Raw genomic sequence first — 24,543 nt, 5'->3', positions numbered from 1 at the left:
GAATTACAACATCTACCAACATGGGCAAAATGGGCTATGGGCTAACCAGCCAAAGCTTGACCCCTTGGAAAAATCCTCAATCTATGTGCTGTACTGTACCAATGTCAATTACTCAAGCAATTACTTAGCGTAACAAACCATATTAGATTTACTCATTAGCTTTGGAAAGAGATTAGTGCAATATTGAAAGACGATCAATGTATTGTGCTTCAAATGATCTAGTTGGTCAGAACCTGCTTTCTACAAGCTTGTTTGTTTGTGAGCATTGATAAAAGAGCCCAGATAACCACACCATACACTGGGAAAATATATGACTTTGATAGATAGCAGGGGAGGGTAATATCTTCTCGGGTTCATGAAGTTTAGAAATGTGACCCCTGGTATTCTTCCTGGTTGTTGAAATCCAGGTTTTATTTTGTGAAAACCTAGTTAAATCTATAAAACACATTTTTCTCGATACTGCAGACCTGAGGCTAAACAAACACAAAAACCTTTCCACTGTGGAAATGTTTTGCTAACATATAATTTCAGCTGTTGTTTAGGAGCACAGATGACAGAGATGTGTGTTTTGAACATTTGCTAGACAGCAGAATAGAGGGATGAATTAAACTTTATTATCTTATATATTGCTAATGTATTAGCTTGAATTATTACTGCATTGAGGCTACTATAAATAATGGTTTCAGTTTAACTGCATTAGATTTGACTCAAAAGGTATTTTGTGTGGACTTCTACTATTAACCTACACTGTAAAACTGCTATAGTTTTGCAGCAGGTTTGCCAGTAACTTACTGTATATTTATTGTACAATTTTGTTTCAAACATAAACTTACCTATTTCTTATATTTTCTTTCATAAAACAAGACTAAAGTCCCTTTTCTTGTTATTAAATGTAATTTCAGAAGTTTTAAATATTTAAAACAAGACAAAAATGCTTAGGAAGAATGTCATTTTTTTGTGTTGCTGTGCCAATGCCAGTAATGAGACAAGTATTAAATCTACAGTAAGTTACAGGCAAAGTTTTACAGTGTACTACAACATAAATATTGCTATTATACAAAAAACCAGACCACTCTTTTAGAGTGCAACAGTGTCCACCCATTTTTTTTAAGGTGTTTTCATTCTGGGTGTATTTTTCTACTTTAAAAAAATATTAAAAAGAGTTTTAAGACATGAACTAAATCAGCTTCAAGGTAAATTTCAACATTTCCCAATAGAAATCCCCAACCCCCAAAACAGCTATCAAATAATCACTGTGCAAGTATGTTTGCTTTTTGAATTGACTTTTTTAATGAGGGAAATGTACTCATTCAATGTTCATTCAGTGCCGATCCTAGACGTCTGGGGGCCCTAAACAAACCTTTGTGGGGGCCCTTAATAATAGTTAAAAATAAATATAAACATAACTGTAAACTGTAAGAAATAAAAAACAATAAATCAATTAACACACTTAAACGAACAAAGACAAAAAAAAAACATTAAACTGACAGTACGAAAATTAAATCCAAATCTTGATTAATAGGTACATAATTGTTTGCCAAAGTAAGGCGTGGCTCTGGAACCATCTAGCTGTCAAAAAACTATAACATGCAAATGCTGTGTGATTTAACTAACCAAATGAATGATTTACTAACAAAAATAAAGCACGATAAATAAAGTTCACTCAAGAGATCTTAAGCATACAAAACACACAAATTATTATCTAAATGTGATGGCAACCGAAATACTGTACATTGGACAAATAATAAATTTTGAAATCTGTACTGGAGAATTGTTTTGTAAGTAATTCATCGCATAGTTTGGCCAAACTAAATAATACTTAAATAGTACAAAAACACGTCTTCTTGTTCTTTTGCTTTGCATTGTTGGCATTTTTTTTCTTGCTCCGTTTTGAAGCCATGGTCATATATAGTATCAGTATGTAAAGGCGCATATCATTACCTGAAGCAAACTGCATGATGTCTGAGTGTGTAAGTATTAAAAAAGGAAATTTCCAAATGAATCTGCATGTATGCAAGTTATAAAAAATAGCAGTTTTGATTCGCTACTTTGATCAAGGGGAAGGATCGTCTCTGTGTTCATTCAGAAATGTAGAACTCATTTTCTGAATCCAAAGTGTTCTTATACTGATCAGATTTTTTAACTGTCTGCTGAATATTCTTGGAAATAGTTTCACAGACCGACTGCACCAGTTGTGGGTATAAGTTATGACTTAATGGGCAGAGAGAGAGAAATTAACTGGTGGTACAAAAATCTAACCCAACAAATATTACAAAACATCTGAGAAAGTAGTGAGGAAGCCACAATTTCTAAATATTTGTGCAACCATGAAATTATTTTAAAAGCTGTTTATCGGCTCAATAGAGGTATGTAACATATTACTGACTAAGAATTAATGGTGATCTTATCAATCTGCTCAATTCTTGCTTTAAAAAGAAGCAATGCAACCAAATCAAGCACTAAACTGGTAAAAGAAAAAGCCCCTGACGTGTCACATATGTCTCAATATGAGTCCTAAAATGAGTCCTAACAAACAGCTGTTGCATCCCAACCTACGTATGTGAATAATACTGAATGTCATTAAATACTGATTACTGATTACAGTTTCTTCATCTATGGGACTATGCAAGAATTTTCCGACGCAAATAAGCCATACTAGAAGTCCTTAAGTAAATGATGTCATAAGTAATCACATCAGCATCCTTGGTACACAGTTGATTTCTAGTATCACCAATTACCAACCAGTCCTCATGTGCCTTTATGCGTCACTGCTGGTCCTGCTGTGTAAAGCTAATGATTTACTAATGAAGGTGAAGCATTCCCATCCCTGCCATTTGTTTAGCCTTTTGCTAACATTTTACCGTGAAGTTCACATCTATTATGCATCGCAGCTGTATGCATTATACATAGGCTAATAGGGCATTCAAAGCTATAATAAGATCGGCTTTATCTAATCCTACACTTCCCGTCTCCTAATCTGAAGGCAAATCACAGATTTTTCTCCCAGGCATGTTGATTCTGTGAGCAGCCAGCATTAATATCCTCTGCCTGTTGTAAAAAATGTAATAAATACACCTTAAATTATGCAGCCATTATTCATTTTCACAAGTAAATACCATAGGAGAACTCTATTTATCATTGTAGGCTACTGTATAATATTCACGAGTCATGTGTACATTGTCAGGCTAATTTTGTAACGCTGACAGTTCCATTATTAACACACAGATGAATCAGGCACGGACTGTACAATAATTGCGTAATTGAATAAGGGGGAAAAGTTCAAGGTCACAGTGCATTTGAGTCTTCCTTAGAGTCTAAAATATCCATTTATTTTCAACTGCAAGAGTCTTTAACAAACTAGCTACGATTTCTATGGACTGGATTCAGATTGGAATCAAGAGGGTGCTTCTGCAATTCAGGACACTGCTGATTGAGCTCAATAGAGCAGCTGTTACAGAAATAAATTGATGTAATTTGGTAAGGGATGGACAAATATCATTACACCATGTTCCATGATGCTAGCAGATTTGTGAATTTTTTAATCAGCGGTTTTGTAAAAGAAACAGTACAAATGCTGCGTGGTTGAAAGCTCCAGCTGTAAAATGAAGTGATGGCCATCACTCTGAGGGCCAACATCAATAGCACTCTCATTATACATATCCGCAAAGATAAATCATGGCCGGTAATAATCCACAGTTGGCTTTGGTTCTAAACAGCAGCATGAATAACATCATAATTTATGATATTAGGGTCATTACAGCAAATCATTCGAGGATGTGCACTTATTCATTCTGATCATGTTGACTGTGGCCATAGCCATAGCGTCTCACAATAACAAATGTCACACTGTTGAGCGTCAATGACTGACCATACCGATGCTAAAGCAAGCAACATTTACTACTACAGCAAATAAAATTAACAACTGTTTGTTATCGAGACCCATAATATTAACAACTTTTTGAGTTTTTGACAACTTTTTTCGCTACTACTAGACCACAATGACACTGGTCATATTAAAGGTAAAGTATAACATTTTTTGTTTAGGTTGGCAGTCAGCCAAGGTTGGTGTACACCCTTTTGTCATTTCAAACCTGTATGACTTTCTGTTGTGATTCTGCCTCGTCGTGTCATGTCTTTCTTGATCTTGTGGTAGAATCACGGCAGGATCCCTTGTTATGTGTGGAGAGAGTCATTTTGACCCTGTCGGCCTTCGATACTCTCTCCGGTCCTTGTCTGTGTTCCCGCCCTTTTGTATCTCTCGTTATTGGTTGTTTATTAGTTCATGCCCCACACCTGTTCCCCTTTGATTTGTCCCTCTATTTAATGCCCCTGTGTTCTCTGTCTGGTGTCGGATCACTGTACTGTTATGTTGCACTGTGTTGTGTCGTGTCGTGTCGTGTCGTGTCGTGTCGTGTCGTGTCGTGTCGTGTCGTGTCGTGTCGTGTCGTGTCGTGGGTGTGTGGGTGGGTGAGTGCTTGTCTTAGTCTAGTTTGAAGTGTTCCTTTGTGATGTGTTATTAGTTTAGTCTTGTCAGTTTAGTTAATCTTGTTCTTGTTTCTGTTTTGTTATGTTTACCCCCACGTGGGTCTTTGTTTTGAGTTTGGTTAATTATTTATTAAAAGTCTTGTTAATCCCTTACCTGCTGTCTGCGTTTGGGTCCTCTCTCCTTGTCACTGTGTCTCACCCACCACCCACACTCGTGACACTTTCTTTCTTCTGCAGAACACAAAAGAAGATATTTTGAAGAATGTTGGTAACAGAACAACGGGGGTAGCCATTCACTTCTATTGTATGGACACAAAACCAATGTGAGTCAATGGGTACCGCTGTTGTTCGGTTACCAACATTCTTCAAAATATCTTCTTGCAGTAGAAAGATTGTCATAAAGGTTTGAAATGACAAAAGGGTGAGTAAATGATGACAGAATTTTCTTTTTTGGGTGAACTATCCCTTTAAACATCCCAAAGGTACTGTATTGTATTTTTTGTCTGTGCATTTTTTTTAAAATGATGTAAACATAACTGACTGCATCTACTGTGTTAATGTTGTCTAACGCTGAATTATAAGTCTCTCCACAGCGAGGTTGTCTATTGTTCAGTTTGACAGCACACAACCTCTTTTCATCAGGGTCAAACCACTTAAATCCCAACACAACAACTTTATTGAGTATGAGATGTAAACCCTCTCTCTTCACAGCTCTTATTGAAGTCTAAGTGAGTGTTCCAGTCATAAATTTGATTCCATGAATCTAGCCCTCGGTGAGTAATTGCAGGGTACATAAATCAGATATTTTCAAAGTACATGTTTGTTTTATCACCTGTGAAGGTGACAGGAATACTGATGAGCCGTCATGACCCACTGAAGGGCAAAGATGCAGCTGTGAGTATGGGCACTTTTGTTGTTTAAGACTCAAATAAAGTTATTCAGGCTTCGCAAATCCATTTCAGACCCTGTTCCTTTGTGGCATTATAGATGCAGAGCTTGGAATCCTTCATAGTATAAATCAATAGAAAGCTGCCTGAATCAATAATCTATTTGGGATTAAACTCTGTCAGTGTCCTCCCTCTGGTGCTAGATTGGCACAGGTTCCATGAGACATCCGAGAAACGCTTCCTTTCACAAATAACAAACGCTAGAAAGCGTGATGCCAAATATGTTATTGAAAGTGTTTTTTCACATCGTTTGATAGTTTTCATCGATGTTAAGGATAAATGTGATACAGCTTTACGTCTTCAGATAACAATTTATAAATACTTGTACTTCTAGAACTCCTCAGAAATTGAAGTTAAACTAAGACGAGTCAAATACAGCGGTCTGGAAAACTCATTTTGACCATATAATTCAAAGATAACTCAGTTTAGTAAACAGCCATTGCACCTATCTGTGTGGATATGAGTGTATGAGTTTGAAAGTATAGCAATTGGTTGCGGCTGTACCGATATAAAGAAACAAATTATTTTTGATCCTAGTTAAAAATAAATACATTTTACAATTAGTAGGGGGCACTGTCTAGCACGTACTTCATGTGACCAAGTTCCTTTCAAAGCAAGCCGGTTTATCGGCCTATTTTCAGTACAGATCCTATGCAATTGATTGTACTGTCAAATCACAGAAATATAAAAAAACTGCCAACCAAATCGTATTTACATTTCACTATTTCGAATCAGCCATCAAACTAGACATAAACCTATACTTAACTACAAATAAATTATAACAACCAAATTAAACTAATTTTTTTTTTCAGCCAATGCAAATGTGCTGTGACTGCAAAAAACAAACCTTTACTTACAACCTTTATCTTTGATCTCATGCGTCACATTCAGGTTCCATTTCAGCAGTTGAACTGTCATCAAACAGAAACAATGTCGTAAGACTTTGCTGATTGGCGACTGGTGTACATACGTTCCATTCCGATGCGCTCATCCTTATGCTCTAATACAGGGTGTAGCTGAGCGTTGAAGTCCTTCTTCCTAAAGGCTCTTTGAAGTGGTCAGGTTTGGAACGACCCTTCAATATAGTGGCCGTGATTGTTCTTACTTTAAAGTGTCCGTCGGAGGTGGATTTAACCCATTTGTAAAGCAGCAATTACGTGCATTATCCATTGCATCTGAAAGAATGAATTTTCATTTTTAAAAACAGTAAGTGAGAAATTATGACCTATATCTTACAAACCTTAATAATGACAGAACAAAAACCCAAGACAGCGGACTTGCTATGTGCATCTAAACTGCATGTTTACAGGTTCTGTTGACTCAGACATGCTAAATGAGTTTTAAAAATCTATTTGAATTGAAACACATTGAATAAATGCTGTATAAATTAACCCACAGGTTTTCTGTGATTTTTTAAAATTTATTTATTAAGTATAGTGGAAAAATTTGTATAGTCGCACACATACAATAGTAGTCATAGCTAAACAGCGGTGGACACAATTGTTTGGTTATTTGACATAAAACAGCAATGCATATTCGTTTGAAGTGAATCTATTCTATGTAAACAGCAATACAAGTTGATTTTGACCATACTGCAGGAACATTAAATACGATTTTTATTTGAGCACTCACGGATCTTAGCAGTGTCAACAAAAAAAAGCATCTGCTGATGATACAATCTGCTTTTTAATCCGTTTTATCCAAACTAACGCTTTTAAGTCAGCATGTTTGCAGTGTTCCTGCACCTGAAATAACGAACACTTTTTAGGATCTGGTGGCCTCAAGTGTCTATTCCAGTAGACAAAACACTGTGTACACCACTGATGTCTCCCCATTGACTACCATAGTAGGAAAAAATACAATGGTAGTCAAAAGTGTCCCAGAACTGTTTGATGTCCTACATTCTTCAAAATGTCTTCTTTTGTGTTCAACAAAACAAAAAAAAGATAAAGTAATTTTTCCTATTATGGCCGTCAATGGGGGGCAAAATCTGTTTGGTGACAAGCATTCTTCCAAATTTCTTTCTCTGTGTTCATCAGAACAAATAAATGTATACAGCTCTGGAACAACTCGAAGGTGATTAAATGATGACAGAATTTTCCTTTTTGGGTGAACTATCCCTTTAAAAGAATAAACGCAATCAATTTCCTTGTGTGCTCATCCAGTAAACACACCCGCCGCACACATCGACAAAAACGCACTTACACACTATCTCCGGCTGTCAAGAATACTCTCTATGCACACAATCTTCAGATGACACTCAATTTCATTTCATATTCAACATTATTATAAGCATGAAAGTAGGCCACAGCGCAGCTCCACAGGAACTTCCACGCCTCCTTTTTCAGACATAACAGCGCTAAATAGATTCAGAGGGTTAGAAGACCTTGATGTACATATTTAATAGAAATACATTAAATAGAAACTGAAAAGCAAATAAAATTCAACACCACATTGTGAAATAAAAATGAACCCATACTGGTACGTATTTAAAGTAATATTTAATGTACAATTTAAACAGTTTTCAAAGTATGCTTCCAAAAAATATTTTATTTAGATATGTCTTTTCGAAGCCAATATTTGAGACTATCATCAACAAACCGTTCGTCTTGATGACTCAAAGCCTGAACCTTTCAATCTTTACAGACCAGCACTGAAAATATTCAGCAGAAAGTCCCAACTTTTATTCAGCGAGCATAGAAGGACACTTTCTATCCTCATGTCATTCTTGAGAGACAAATGGGGGTCATTTCCGCAGCTCACCCGCACATGCTGGGATCTCTGGAGGCTCGCTGCATTTGTTTTGGGGTCAGCCGGGCGGCTATAGACGCAGGCTTTTATGTGCAGAATTTTCCCTGACTTCAGCTGATATTACAGAGCACATACACACACACACCCTTTCTCCTTCATTGTTTCATTAGTGCTTCTTGAGCATTTCAAATAATGGTATTAAAGAGGGTAAAGCAATAGTTATATAAAGAAAACTGTACGATCATAACAATATTTTTAGATGAATGAATAAATAAAAGATCTAGGCAAATTCGAAGTAAAAATGAGAGGAAAGAAACAAGGAAAAGGCAGGTTTTGCTTTTTCTCTCTTTCTCCCACATACACACATGCTTCCAAGTCACTAGAGGTGGTGCTACAGACTGTGGTCTCCATGGCAACCAACTCCAATTTTATGACAAGCATGAAGGGCATAATAAAGGCTTGCAATTTTGCGTAAAGGCCATCGCAGTTTTTTCTTTTTGCAATTGTGTTTTGCAAACTGTGTGTAGACAGCTGCAGAAGTGTGGATTAAGCATGTGGCGTTCACGGTCACAAAAGTGTGAACATTTCAAAACACACAAAACAATCATCGAAATGATTTATTGTAAAGGGTGCATGAATGAGAAAACCGAAATCATTGTGTGCTCGATGTGAGACACCAGAGGCGTTTCTAGGCTTTCATCAGTATCACCGAGGCACAGAGGCTCATCATCGGGTAAACAAGTCAAACCTTATTTCCTAAGGGGCTTCAGGGGCATGTTCCCTACAAGATTATTATTTTTCCTAAGACAAGGGATTAGGCATTCAATTCAGGCATTAGAAGCAGTATTTTGACATTTTCCCACAATTTTCTTTAATTTCACCATTTTCTTTTGTTTTGTAAGTGACCTGTTATCAGATAAACTATAATCTAAAATCTGAAGTGTAACCAATTGCAGTTACACTGACTGAATGGGTCTTCATAACACGACTCATTTACATGCTCAACACTACACACTCAAAACATATTCTCTCTGTTATTCTAATACTGAAGGCTTTGGATCAATCCGAAAGGCGAAGACACAGCTAAAGCTAATCAACTTGGCTGATGAATATTAATAACACGGCATAATGTAATTAACGTTAATATGCCCAGCAGTCCTGCGTCATTTTCTGAGAGGCAGACAGGGCTGGTAAACAAATACTAGCCATAGCAGGATTACTGTTTACCGTATTAGCCCTGCTGACGCAACCGAGGCTTCTTCATGGTCTTAAAATTGCTATCATACCCTGCTAGTTTTTTTTACAGTGGGGAAAACAATTTCTGAGAAACAGAAACGTGCTACAATTGCATCATTACTAGGCAGATTGATTGGCACCCTGCCTCAAAATGATGCAAAATATACTCACAGACACACAGACCTTGCTCTGGAACTACCAGAGGCGTTGCCAACAGAGCATGTGGTGCAATAGTGTACAATTCAGAATTTGAGATCCCCAGTGTGAAAACAGGCAACGTCGATAAGTATCCTTTTGTTGCATTTTTCCAAAGAGGGATTTAAATATCTTACTGCTTGGAAATCTATGATCTACTATAACCAGGCCGCCAAGGACATTTAAATTCGCAACACTGAGAATGAAATTCAAGTGCAAGATGGGTCCAGCAATACAAACTATATTCACTGTAAATGTATTTTTGATGTAGTACACTAGTGTGACAATGTAATGCAGCTTCTTTGCGGTGTCTATTGGGGAATGCAGTATTTACCTCTGTTATTATTCAGACATAAAGCTAAGAGGCTCTTCTTCCATTGACCGCTGAGGCCTCATGTAGCTCTGCATGTCAAACTCTATTACAGTTAATTTGAGAAAAGGGCTGCTTGAGCCCCACGTGTATTTCACATTCTCTTTCCTCCCAAGGCTTTGTGCCCTACATATGTATGTCTATATGTTACAGAGCAGTTGTATTACGATTCCACCCCCCAGTGTGTTAGCTACCATCTACAACTCAACAATTCATGTTGTCATATGAGAGCTGAAGTCATCATGAAATAGAAAATCATGACCCCGTTTACTTCTTAAAGCACAAAGGATTCCCCAGCACATTTCGAAGAAACACGATTGTCTTAATCTTTAATTCAAATGTAATAACTTGCTCTTCTTCTGAAATGACTTTCATTTTCTGCTGATGTCAATCTGAAGGCTGGATGAGGACAACAGCCGAGCTTGTTTGATATAATGGTTCATATAATCAAATGTAACATGTTTGTGTTTTTCCTTATTGTGAAAAACATTGCGTAAATTTTGTTTATTGCAAATTAAAATGTGTCAGTATGAAATCAAATTTGACAACAATCTTTAATTAAAATGTAAAGTGACCACAAACCACAAACTGAGGGTTAATGCCAGGCGCTTCCATTCTAGTAGGTTGAGGCCTTTCGTCTCAAAATGAAATAAATTCCTCATCAATAACATCCGCATAAAGTCAACAAATAGAATTTTTGCCCGTAAAAAGCAATTAAATGGATTTTGTGAGTAAGGTCCATAATCTGGGTTAATGCCTTTCTATTTACACAATCCAAAATTTTTGCAAAATTTCTTGTTCTTTACAAATAAAGAACAATGGAAAGAACAATAGATGGGTTTCCATCCCAACATGAAGCAAATCTTTTCAAAGTTCGTAAAAAAGAAAAAGCGCATTAAGTGCGCTTCCATCAAGTTGAGCACATGACAGTGGCATTGGTAACCTAGCAACCAAAAAACGATTATTCACGTGGGTTTAACGTTCAGAATTTGATCAGAATTTATTTGGCAAATGCGTTTCCATCTCCCAATATTCACATTTAACTCTTAACTCACGTAAAAACACATTATGAGATAAAACGTGCATAAAAACAGGGTGATGGAAACATAGCTAATGGCTTCCAAGCTTTTAAAGACTATTACCGTAAACCAGTTTTCATGACTGTTAAAAGAGTGCTAAAATTCCTCCTCTGTGCTCTACAAAGGAAAGTCATAAGGTTAGTAAATGCTGCCAGAATTTTTGATTTTGGTCACAAGAGAATTCAACAAAAAGAATCCGGCTATGGTTAAACAAATTCTCACTGTGGCTTTTGTTGGGAAGGTTGAAATATTTCATTCAGTGGGGATCCACCGTTGATTTTTAGACCACAGAGGTCACTTACTCTGCAGTCGCATATCACACAGCGCACAAAAATAGAGTCTGAAGCTGAGACAGACGTGTGATCAAGGGAATACAATAGCAGACAGATGCACTATCTGCAATGCTGCCACTAAATCAATATTTGCTGCTTAGAAAACAACAGTTGACACAGGCTGCTGAGCCGTGCACCCGGACGCTGGAGAGAGACATCGGAGAGATGGTGGACATGTAAAGCAGGGAACGCGGGCTAATCTCCCGTTGAAAATGAGCGGAGCTCTTAAATCCACCTGTCATTAAAACACACTAGGCTATTAGGTTTTCCAGGTTCTCAGTTCTACTAAAATGTCACGCAATGCAGAGGCTTCAATTTCATCCTCTATCTGAGTGCTCATTTACAGACTTTTCTCTCCATTAAAACCTTAGTGAACCTCAGCGTTTCTAACCAAACAGAGCATATCTTCAGAAAGAGCACTGAAATGTTCGAGTAAAATCACAAAGGCACGCTTTCCGCTGGTCTTGTCTGTGAGGTGATTGAGAGCAATGCAGTAGAGCAATAACAGGGTATACTGTTACCCTCAAGCTTACTATGGGCCGAGCCACAGAACAAAGAGCCTTTCGCTGTTTCTTTTGAGTGAGGGTCTCCATCTCTCTCATGGCATGTCAAACAACCAGATCCATCTTCCTGCCTGGATTCTGCGCCGAAGGGATGGAGCCATATTCTTTCTCTCTTGTTTGATTGATGGGGCTGTTTGCAGTTCCATTTCTATACCTGAGCTGAAATCTATATGTAAACAAGACAATTTACATCAGAGATGACAGACGGAATTCAGATGACAAGAAATGACTCAATTTATCATTTCAATGTATTTTTCAAAACCTCAAGAGAGACCATTGAGTAAACAAATGTGCAAATGATCATAATCAAATATATCTTATAAACAAATGCAAGAGTTTTTATAAATGTATAGTGTTTACCATTTTTAACATGAATTAGCTATAACCAATAGTTTAGTTTATTAATCTTTGTTAATGTTCAATCAATCAATCAATCAAAATTTTATTTATATAGCACCTTCAGAGCCACAGAGTGTACCAAAGTGCTATACAATTCCATACAGTAATACAATATAAAATAGAAGAAAAGACGAGAAAAAAATAAAGACAAATAAAATGGTAGTAATAGTAATAAAAGTATAAAACATCAAGTCCTAAAAACTAATTTACATATTAGCAAAAGCCTTATCAAATAAATATGTCTTAAGGCGAGATTTTGCTTTTTAAGCATGACCGAGGATTTCAAGCATCACCAGGTTTTGGGATCTCAAAGACCTCTGTGAGCTACTAAGATTTATAAGCTCAGAAACTTATTTTGGTGCCAGTCCATGCAAAGCTTTAAAAGTATACAGAAGAACCTTGTGCTTTATTCTAAAATGAACTGGTAGCCAGTGGAAGGAGGCGTAAATAGGGGATATATGACCCCTCTTTTTTGTGTTTGACAGAAACCTTGCTGCTGCATTTTGTACTATTAGAAGGCGTGACAACGAAGACGTGACTAGACGTGATAAAAGCGTGAATTACTGAAAGATAAGACAGATTTGAGTTTAGCAATATTTCGCTAAATGTTAGTTAATGCTAATACAGTTACATGTTAGTTCATGGTGAAGTAACTAATGTCAAGTTCAACAGATGCGACTTTTGATTTAAAAATATTTTAGTAAATGATGAAATTAATATGAATTAAGATAAATAAATGCTGTAGAAGTTAATTGTTAGGTCCTGTAAACTAATACATTACTAATGCATTAACTAATGTATACAACTAATACATTATCTAATGTTATCAAGCACAGCCTTGCTGTACTATAACTAAGTGTTACTGTACTGTACTGTATAGTGCCACAACTTTTTCTCCACATTCAGGTAACTGAGCCAGATTTCACTGAACTTGAGACCTCAGTTTTTTGTGGTTTATGAAAATGTCACTGCTGAACATATAATTGCCATATTTACTGTACTAGATGAAATTTCTATAATGGGGTCAAATCGTAACTTGTGCTTTATCTTTTCTCAATAATTCATTCAGCACTCTTTCAGACAGGCCTTTCTGCAGGCTATCTTGCGTACAGTCTTGGTTTATGATTTACTGCTGACAGACACACACTACGGTACATTAAACCCACAGTTCAATCGCCCAGATATGGATTTATACTTTCATTTCTATGTCCTCATCTTGAAGTTAGTTTCTGAGTTACTTTATTCTTGTTCTTTTTTATTTCTTTTGCATTTGCTTGGAGATTGATTTCTTTAATTAGTATTTTCTTAGATTCGTATTTTCTATGCTTGCGTTAGCTTATTGTCTTTTTTCAGTTTTTTTTCTTTAAAATCTGCTATTAATGCCAAACATGTCTGAGATTTATCCTAGACTAGCAGCTGTGGATTTTGCTAATCCTAATGAAAAAACCAATTTCACTTGTGATGAAAAATCCATAAAGGCAAGAAATTCTTGATATCAAATTCTTAATGTTACATTAAAATGTTTAATAAAACCGTGACATTGTAAGATTGTTGTGATAAAAAATATGAAATACTATTTATAAAAATAAAAAATCAATTACAACCAAACTGTTAAACAAAACCATATTTCTTACAGATCTTGAATAAAAATCATCATTGAAGCTAAATTGATCAAGACACTGGTTCATCCTCTGTTTCTTTTCAGTTATTTGTATTGTATCATTACAGACAGCTTGCATAGATAAATGTCAATATTCTTTGCCGTCAGAAGCGCAGGCTCTGAATCAGGGCATCATTTAACAAAGGCAGTTATGAAGGCCTTTGAATGAACTGAAAGAACTGTGATTTTCTTTCGACACACCCTGCACGTTGTGCCTAATTGACATGATATTAATTTGTTATTTATAGATTAATTAAGCATACAAAATAAAAAATAAAACGTAATTACATAAAATACATTTTGCAAAGATCTTTTTTGTTGTTTAAATATAAATTCCATATTGAAGACAACAACAATAACGTACTTACCAAGCCTGAGAGAATATTACAATAAAAAGACAACAACGAGTCACGTGACAATATGTCCTTTGGGTTTGGTTTTTTTACACTCTAATGTTGTGGCTTGACTAACTTAAAACAATATCAATGTTTTAATGTTATGCAGCTACTGTAATAATCTGTTGTTGTCAGTGTTTTTATTATTACCATGTTTCCATTTTTCCTGTGGCTCAGTGGTTAGAGCATGGCGCTAGCAATGCCAAGGTCATGGGTTCTATCCCAGGGGATTGCACATGCATAGCCAGAAACAAATGTATAGTGCAATGCAAGTCGCTTTGGATAAAAGCATCTGCCAAATGCATAAATGTAAATGTAAAGGTACAGTAGTATCGCTAAGTGCCTATGCCAAGACGCAAGTATACCCACTTGCAAACATATGTTGTTTTTAACGATGTATTCAAGGAAGCATAATCATCACATCCACAAAAATGTGATTCCCACATTACAAAATGGATGCTTATTCCTAATATAAAAGGGCAAATCAGGAGCAGTTTTATTCTCCCTTTATAACAACTGACTTCATATGATCATTTTCATATGCAGATTTTGTTCAATTCTGCCTGGATTATTGTCTATCCTCTTCAGCCGAATTGAAAACTGAGCTACCACTCATCACAGCCAAGAAACACCCTTGCCAAGACCTTGACAACTCAACCAGCTCACCCACACAGATGGCCAGGATCCATGATATCACACTGAACAACGCTCTGTCATTTTCTCATCTCAAACTAACCAAAGTCATATGAAGATGCAGTCAGTCAGATGTCAGGCATTCAGTCAGTCAGTCAGATGTCTCTCCCTGTAGTAAATATGACTTGTGTTGACACGTTTTTATACGTATTCAGTTTATCCGCCCCAGTTTACGCTTGTTTGTATTTGAACAGTAAGCACTTCTTATACTTGATAATGTTAAATATTGCATGCATATCTGTTGATAACAAGAGTATCATATGAGAGGCTAAAGCACTTTTTGAAAGTCATCCTGGGCGAGAGTCATACTATTTAGAGGTGCTTCAGCCCGCCTGTCTTCTATCTCAGTGCCCCATAAATCCCATAAAAACACAGATCGAGTGGACTGCATGCTGTGTGACCTTGTATGGCCTATAAATGTATTTGGACATTGATGGCGGGCTGCAGTGTATATGGATCTTTCTGCACTTTCAGGAACTTGGGCTAGCCATTAAACAGAATTCTTGGCAAAGATTATTTTGTTATAATTTTATCGCAGACTTTTAATCTTAAAATCAATTAATTATAAAACGTTTAAAACCTAGTTAACCTAAACAAAATAAAGTGAAACAAACAAACCAAATAAAATTTCTTCAATTATGCGTGTATGCTGTATATAAACGTATTACACATAGAAAAGTGAATTTCAGGAGTTTGACTTAAAAAAGTCGGCCAAAAATGTCTGTAGCTGAAAAACAGTTTTTTTAAATTTTACGTTTTTTAAACTAAAACGGCAATAATTCCCAATTCAGATGCTACTGTATCAGACAGAAATAGTGACACCTCCAAAGAGAGAGAGAGAGAGAGAGAGAGAGAGAGAGAGAGAGAGAGAGAGAGAGAGAGAGAGAGAGAGAGAGAGAGAGAGAGAGAGAGAGAGAGAGAGAGAGAGAGAGAGAGAGAGAGAGAAGAGAAGAAGAGACGACGAGAGAGAGAGAGAGAGAGAGAGAGAGAGAGAGAGAGAGAGAGAGAGAGAGATAACACTAAGGTCATCCATCACTCTATTTCTAAGTTTAGTGTGTCTGCTTCTGAAGAGTGAGACATCAAAGCACACAGCTCTCCCCAGATGTTCAACCATATGTGCGACATCCCAAACCATGGCTAAAACCTTTGGATTTCACAGTATTAAACCTGTGTCAGCCCCAATCCACAGCTCTTCCACTCTGCTACTGGAGATTACAGCTAATGGACAAACCGCCATCTGTCCGTCGAGAACAGAATAATAACAGATTTTTACTTTTCACTTCATTTTAAGGATTGAAAAAGATTTTAAAGAGCTAGTGTTTCCTGCATGACTGCAGATTGTGAGGGATTGTGCATTTTTTCTATGACAGCACTGAACGTATCAGACAGAAAAGCTGTTTAGATTTTTACACCGGCCATCAAAACCCAAGGTCAGAAGGTTGTCACTAATACCCGAGGATGGCAATACCATGTTTACAAGCATCAAAATTAATATGATCTGCTCTTATAAATCCTCCATTACCAATTTACTAACCCTTTAAAACATGTAAAACAGTTTTCTTCCTATATGGATCAAAGACATAAATAAATACATATGTGGACTTAATCTGCATAAAACTTACAAAGTACAAAATCATACAAAATCAGTTAACACAATGATTACTACGTTAAATAATGTAAATAAAATAAAAGTCATGGTTAAAAAAATATAATGTCTCTTAACCTTATAAGTTGTTTGCACACAAGGATGTGGAGCCATCTTTGTTCCCTTCAGAAACTGCAATAAATGCCAGTGTTGATTAAATATTAATTGAGAGCCACCTTCTGCCCTTCCTCCAGATTAAACAAAGCATGCTAATACAGTTTAAAACAACCCTTGAAAAGTCCTTAGTATAGCATTGTCCTTATTTTGCAAAGGCCTACACATCTGTTTACTGGCATGTATAAAAACACAGCTCCTGTATTTATCCCTGTTCTTAATATTGTTGTTTTTGTTTTTATCCAAAGGTCAAAGCCACAAATCTTAGAAAACTGCTTCACTCAACAAAGCATTCAAAACTGGGCTGTGTTCATAATAATGCTCGAGAATATTTACAGCTTCTCTAGTTATTTTTGTTGTTTATGCAAGATAATCACACGGATTTGTTTTCCTGTGCAGATGAACACAGATTTATTTTGTTTACAGGGCAGGTTTGTCTTTAATGAGCAATTTCATGAAATGCATTTTTCGACACCCAGTATATTTTGAGATTTGTAAAAAATGTGTGAACACAGTTTGAACTTTAAAGACTTCTTGTGTATTTCTGTTCTGAAATGGCAAAGCACCCTCTTAGCAAGACATAACTCAAGTCAATGTAATGTACATTTGAATATTACATTAGAATGAGATTGTAAGTGTTCATGTTCAATTTGTTACATTTTCGAAACATGTGATGTGTACAGTGCTGGCCAAAAGTGATGATGTTAAACCAAACATGTTAAACTGCAGTCAATCTATTCTTTTTTTCCTTTTTTAAAAGCATTTAGCTTTTTTATGCATTTTTTGTATATTCGAATAAAACAAGATGCTTTAGTGCCAAATCATTTTGTCCAAAACATACTTGAAAAGTGTAGGGTACACTTTTCCTACTACTGTATATTGAGATGATCTGTACCATGCAGAATATTGTGCCCTGACAAAACTGGGTTGTTTATCCTTTGTCATTGTCAAAAACAGACTGCGCAAATACAATTTTATTGCTTTAATTTTCTGCATCATTTAAAATTATATTTGCTGAAACGAAAAACAAAACAAAACACGTTTTGATTAATTCTTCTGATGCCAATTCTAGAGTCGTCTGTATGGCAGACTGCTGTGAAACTTTAAAACAAATCTGCCATTTCAACATGGCATCGTCTCTCTCAGCTGCTTGTGCAAGCTCTGGTCATATCAAGACTGGACTACTGAAATTCTCTACTGGCCGGCCTTCAAACCAATGCAGTCAAGCCCTTGCAAATGATCCAGAATGCAGCTACACGTCTAGTTTTCAATCAGCCTAAAAGAACCCATGTAACACCCCTCCTGATTTCACTTCACTGGCTGCCAGTTGCTGCCCGCATCAAATTTAAATCGCTGACACTGGCCTTGAGAATAATAACGGCAAATTCGCCCCTTTACCTTAACTTACTGCTCCAGGTCTACATCCCCTCCCGTCATCTTCGGTCTGAAAATGAGTGGCGCCTGGTTGTTCCATTACAGCGAGGCACCAAATCGCTTGCAAAAACCTTTATTCATTCGGTTCCCCTGTGATGGAATGAACTGCCAGCCTTCACCCGAACTGCAGCATCCTTCACAAGTTTCAAAAAACAGCTCAAAACAAACCTGTTCCGCATTTATTTGACTATCGAATAACTGTCTATGTCTTGTGTCAATAAAAAACATATCTTGTTGTTCATTCTCTCCCTTGCTTACTCCAGCTTTAATCGTCTTAGTAGCATGACCTTGTAAAAACTAACGGTACTGTTTAGCGTGTTGACAAAATGTTTATATGCTCTCCTACTTGTTAGTCGCTTTGGATAAAAGCGTCTGCCAAATGAATAAATGCCACTATTTTATGAGAGATTGGCTCAGGGATGTAGTTTAGCCACAGTGAGGGGCATGCAGAGGTAATTTATATGATATTTGGATTTAAAATAAAGTCTTGATGCTCTCATTTAAGCCCCTGAAACGGTGCCATCTCTGTCTAATCAGAAAGGTTTGGCCTAGAATGTCTCTGTCGTTGCTGTGGTCGTCTGATGAATGTGAAAGCGAGAGCATTGTATTCTCTGCATTTCTGTTGAGTAAGCACATCTGTCACAATAAGCTTTGTTTGGGTACATATAAAACAGCGTCTATATTATATTAAGGCATTTTATATGGAAATTAAAGTCCCAACTCCCAACATTCTGTGGTTTATAGACAGAAGAGGAAATGCGAATATATTATAAAAGTTGTTATCTAGGCATTTATTTCACTTCATCATGAATGACATTTACGTTCGTAGCTACTTTTATGTTGGGAAGTGACCCATTTCATTAAAGTTAAGTTTGGTTCATGTAAATAAACTGTATAAAAATGTTTTTATAAATCAAAACAGTTGTATATTTATATTCAATGTAAATGTATATTCCCCCATCAATAGTTTCAACACTGCAGTGAACATCAGGAAAGGTCTACAGTGACATTAACAAATGTTTTGTGATGAAGCGCAAATGAAGAATGCCATATATTAGTTATAGAGAAGTAAACACACTTGTCTCTTTACAATTTCTTTAAAATAGCTTCAAAACAAAAAAACACTCAAAACTTAAATCAATGCATAAAGCGTATGATCATAACTGACAGTATAAGATTTAAAGTGCTGTTACATTTGCACTCCATATCAGGAATGTGGTGAATGCATAGCGAAGCATGGAACAAAGATAAATCCTCTCCAACTATTACTGTACATCCAGCCAGAGATAGGTGAAAGATAAGCAAAGAGCTTATTGAGAATTACAGAGGACTAAAGGTCAATGGCTCTTATGTATACTTGTAGTACAGTGATAGATTTTTCATCTCCACTAACACCTAAAAGCAACAAAGGATTGGGCTATATTACTTTATTTATTTATTTTGTATCATGCAGCGCAAAGTTCAGTCTAAGTAACATTCGACTGCGAAGATTCGACTGTGAGATTGGTATTCGAATCAGGCTCCTCCTATCAAAGCATCGAATCTTCGACTATTCGGGGTCACCCCTAGTAAAAACATAGTTTGAAATCTGTGATCTGGGCTTCTTAAAGGGATACTTCACCCAAAAATGAAAATTCTGTTATCATTTACTCACCTTCGAGTTGTTCCAAATCTGATGAACACAGAGAAAGATATTTGGAAGAATGCTTATAACCGGACAGATTTTGCCCCCCATTGACTCCCATTGTAGGAAAAATTACTTTATCATTTTTTTTGTTCTGTTGAACACAAAAGAAGATATTTTGAAGAATTTAAGACAGCAAACAGTTCTGGGACACTTTTGACTACCATTGTATTTTTTCCTACTATGGAAAACAAATCTGTCTGGTCATAAGCATTCTTCCAAATATCTTTCTCTGTGTTCATCAGAACAAAGAAATGTATACAGATTTGGAACAACTCGAAGGTGAGTAAATGATGACAGAATTTTCCTTTTTGGGTGATGTATCCTTTTAAGTCTTAGGGCACTATTGTACACCCGGCGCAATGTTTTTGCTAGTTTCAGATTTTCCCATCCTGCGCTACGTTGTTTAAATAGCAAATGCATTTGTGCCCACTTGTGCACCCACGGGCGTGCTGGTCTAAAAAAAGAGGTGTTTTCAGGCGCATTGTTGACGCGTTGCTATTTTGAGGAACTGAAAATACACTGCGCCATAGACCAACTCAAACCTGGTTTGAAGTCTAAATGCAACGGCGCAATATACTGTATTTTTTTTTGTTATTTAAAGAGTGTGTTAGTAGAAAATGCGCCTCTGGGCAGGTCCACAACGCGCTTTCACTTATTACACAGAGGGAAGGGCAGGAGCACACAAACATGCCAAATATAAAAAATAAATAAGATTACAATGTAAAAGATTATTATTATGTACATACATATAAAAATCCAGCTTGTCCTGTAGATGGTCTGCTCGCACGCTTTAACTGAAAGCACGAGCAGATGAGTTTCCTCTCTGGAGAAGTGTCTTTGCTCTTGCAAATTCTGCCGTGTAAATATCGAATCCGCCATGGCGCGAGCGCAGCTGGCTCTTAAAGGGAATGAGAGATGAGACTCTGATTGGTTTACTGCACGTCATGCCCAAAAAACACCCATTACTCATTAAGAGGATAGGGACAACCCTTTTAGACCATGCACCCGGGCGCGCAGACAGTTTTCCCGTCGTTAAACTAGCAAAAGTGGATTCGAACACACCCTGAGTAAACCTGCGCCGTGCGCTTCAGACCATGCACTTAGATCATTAAAATAGGGCCCTTAGACATTATTCTGTGGTCAAAATATGAGCAGATTCTTTTGCGCCCTCTCAAACTGGATCCAAGCCAGACTTTCTAGTATGTTTATGACCTCTAACTCGCCCTCAGCCCATCTGCCTGAATGTTCTTCAAGTGACCAGAGTGTTTTGGAGTTCTAGCACCCCATATGTGCCGGGAAACTATCTTTCACAGTTCAGCTGGCCACAGTTTAGCTTTCATTTTACTCAGCATGTTTAAGAAATGCTGTGTAGATGGTATCTAAGATTATTATAGCTTAACTAAAACTAAAACTATTTCTGTGAATTGGAATTGAAATTAAATAAAATATTGGTCTAAATATTATCTGAAAATTTTAAACTAAATGTTGCAATAAACTGAAATAAATGTAGGATGAGGAACTAAAATAATTTGACTGAAGAAAAAAAAACTTAAAATAAATTACAATTATATATCAATACAAAAAAATTAAACAAATTTCTTTTTTAATAAAAAATATTTTATATTGAAAAATAATTAAGACTACTAAAAAAACACATTGGGTAACGCCTCTGCGTGACCGCATCTTAAGCACGTATGTCAAATAAACTCATAATGAGGTAATGAGCGGGATGGCGTGCGGACCAAGAGTATAAAAGGACATCCCAAATAAGCACACTCAGCTTACTAAGTGCTGAAGCAAGTGCCTTTAGGGATGCAGGGAGTATGGCAGGGAGAGGCAGCGGGTTACAGATGTAACCCGAGATGTTTCCTTTCGATGGAACTCGCACTGCATAACCACAACAACGCATTGGGGAACAAGATGCCCACGCCACCATGCTACCAAATGCCTGTAGCGTGTATGATCCGAACACGGTCAAGGCAACAGTACCCAGGACCCCAAAGAGGGACCTAGGTCTAAGTTATAAAATTTGACATAAGTGAGCTGCGAGGATCACCTCCAGAGTAAACTCAAGGCACGTAGGAGATACCGACAGGGTCTGAAGATCTCCCACTGCTTTAGGGAGGTAATGGCCAGAAGGAACACTGTCTTAAAAGACAGAAGCCTGTCTGGCGCGGTGTTGAGCGGCTCGAATGGAGCCCCGGAAAGTCCTTCTAATACGTCCACCAGATCCGATGTCGCACGCTAGTGTGGCTCACAGGTTTCAACCTGCGAGCACCACAAAGACAGCGAACCACCATCGGGTGTCTACCCACTGATGAACCTTCCAAAGGAGTATGATAAGGAGAAACCACTGCCACATAACCCTTCAGGGTGGAAGGAGCCGGAATGCATCAGAGGAAACTATAGCTGGCAGTGTGTGGTGTCCTGAGACGCAAACAGATCCACCCTCTGCACGTCCAAATTTTCTCCAGATGGGGTCCTTTGCTCCATCTGCTCCCACGTTCAGGTGGCCTGGGATATAAACTGCCCTCAACGAGCGCAGTTCGTCCTGAGACCACAGGAGAATCTGCCGCACTAGTTTCCACCCCTGGCATCGTCCAACAGCAATGATCCTTCGCCCCCGAGATGTTGGAGTAAATGTTGGAGTGGGGAGGGAACACAGGTTGAGTAGGGGTGCCTCCATGACCTAGACAGCTCGTCGTGGAGGTCAGAAAAGAAGGGAAGGCACCGCTTTGGAGGCTGCACCGGCTGCTTTAAATATCAATCGTCCAGCCGACTCTGTGGATGAGCGCACGGCTCCTCAGCTGGCCAATCTAGACCAAGCTGAGCCACCGCATGGGTCACAGCCTCCACCGACTCCTCGTACACGGGGGAAACCGGGGGCACATCCTCTATGTCCCTCAGATCCCCTGCATCGATGCTTAGCACGTCCGCCTCCTTGGAGCTGGACAAGCAAAGCGTCTGGCTGCCTCTGGGGTGGGAGAAACCACTCCCACCACGCCAGAAGGAGGAAGGGATGCCACTGAGGAGGAGAGAGCAACCGAGCCAGACTCCTCGGTGAGATCCAATTGCGAACCCCAAGAGTGCAGTCGACGCTCTGCTTCGGCAGAAGTGGGATCAGAGCTGCGAGGGACGCGAGCCCGGCCACCCTCCTCAAAGAGCACTAGGTAAGAGTGCAGCGTGCGAACGGGAAGCCACTCAAAGTGCACACAGCCAAGTCCCTCGAGAGCTGACTGTGCTTGCTCCACCCCCAGACACATTACACATAAATCATGTGTGTCCCTGTCCGTATTGTACCGCGGACAGAGAGGAACACACACCCTAAACTGTTTCTGAGCGATGCTTCAGACATACAAACACATACACGCCCCTTGCTGAGGCACAAAAATGGCGATGTAGCTCGAGTTCCATCGAAAGGGAACTTAACAAAACTATAATACTCTGGCCAAATATCCTGCTGTTCAATGCAGAAGATAAATTAAGGACAATTCAAGCTGTAATATTGCATAATATGACACTGTAGTTAGATTGTTTTGTGTTAATTAGCTTGTTTTTTTGCTCACTGTTTTTTTATTTACTTACAAATTTTTTGTGGCAAGTTTTTGCACACAGTTTGCACACAATTGCACAAGTTAATTTACCTTTAAAAAAAACGTGTGCTAAAAGTTAAGCAAATTAAAAATAAGTAAATCCTACTAGTTGTTTTTTCATTGTACAAATAAAAACTCTACACTGTTCACATTATTATCTCTGTAATTTACTTATTATTTTCAATCAACTGATAGATTTGGTGAAAACTTCCCAAGGCTTCAATCTTTAGCAATTTTCTTCACATTGTACCAAACTGAGTAAAAGCCTCATTCATTATTGTCTGTCTTACCTTCATGGCCTTACTATAGCATAATACACACTAATACATGCGAGTTCCCCATATTGTAGCAGACCCTTTTATTCAATATATGGCTCTTAAAAGCATCTAGTAAGAGAGGCCCTCTTCATTACATTTTCAAACAGGCAATGTATACAATGTATTAGGACAAACAAAGCCCCTGCACTTAGACTTATAACGGCTGCCTTTCTCATCCGCAGAGGTTTAATTACGAAGCTTTGGCTGATGCACAGGACTCATCCTCTATTCTCTTCATTTATCTGAGCTCTACAACGTTATCTCTCTTTCTCTTTTATTTAGCTTCCGCCCTGCGTCCCTCTTCAGCAAACGCTCTGTATGCAGCAGAGCCGCTTGTCTCCTGGATCCTACACTTTGATCTGCGAGAGAGAAAGCAAAAGAGCTGCTCGCTGAGGGCAAAGTCACACTACCGCATTATTCGCTCGGCAGCGATAAGGAAGCTTTATGCTATTTTGTCCAAAATGCTTTCATTAACATCCCTATTTCCCCTAGCTCCTGTCTTCATTTGGCCGCTAGCATCCACTGCCAAGTCTTTATCTTCTCAGGGGCATGTGGGAAAAGCTATCGTGTGTGGGGGGATAAAACGGTGCTATATTAGTCCCATTAGTCCTCATTTCACAATCCTTAACTTGGTCCCATGCCAAGTTT

This window comes from Triplophysa rosa, linkage group LG12 (genome assembly GCF_024868665.1).
Source record: "Triplophysa rosa linkage group LG12, Trosa_1v2, whole genome shotgun sequence".
In the NCBI taxonomy this organism is placed as follows: domain Eukaryota; kingdom Metazoa; phylum Chordata; class Actinopteri; order Cypriniformes; family Nemacheilidae; genus Triplophysa; species Triplophysa rosa.
Note: the sequence above shows the minus strand (reverse complement) of the source record.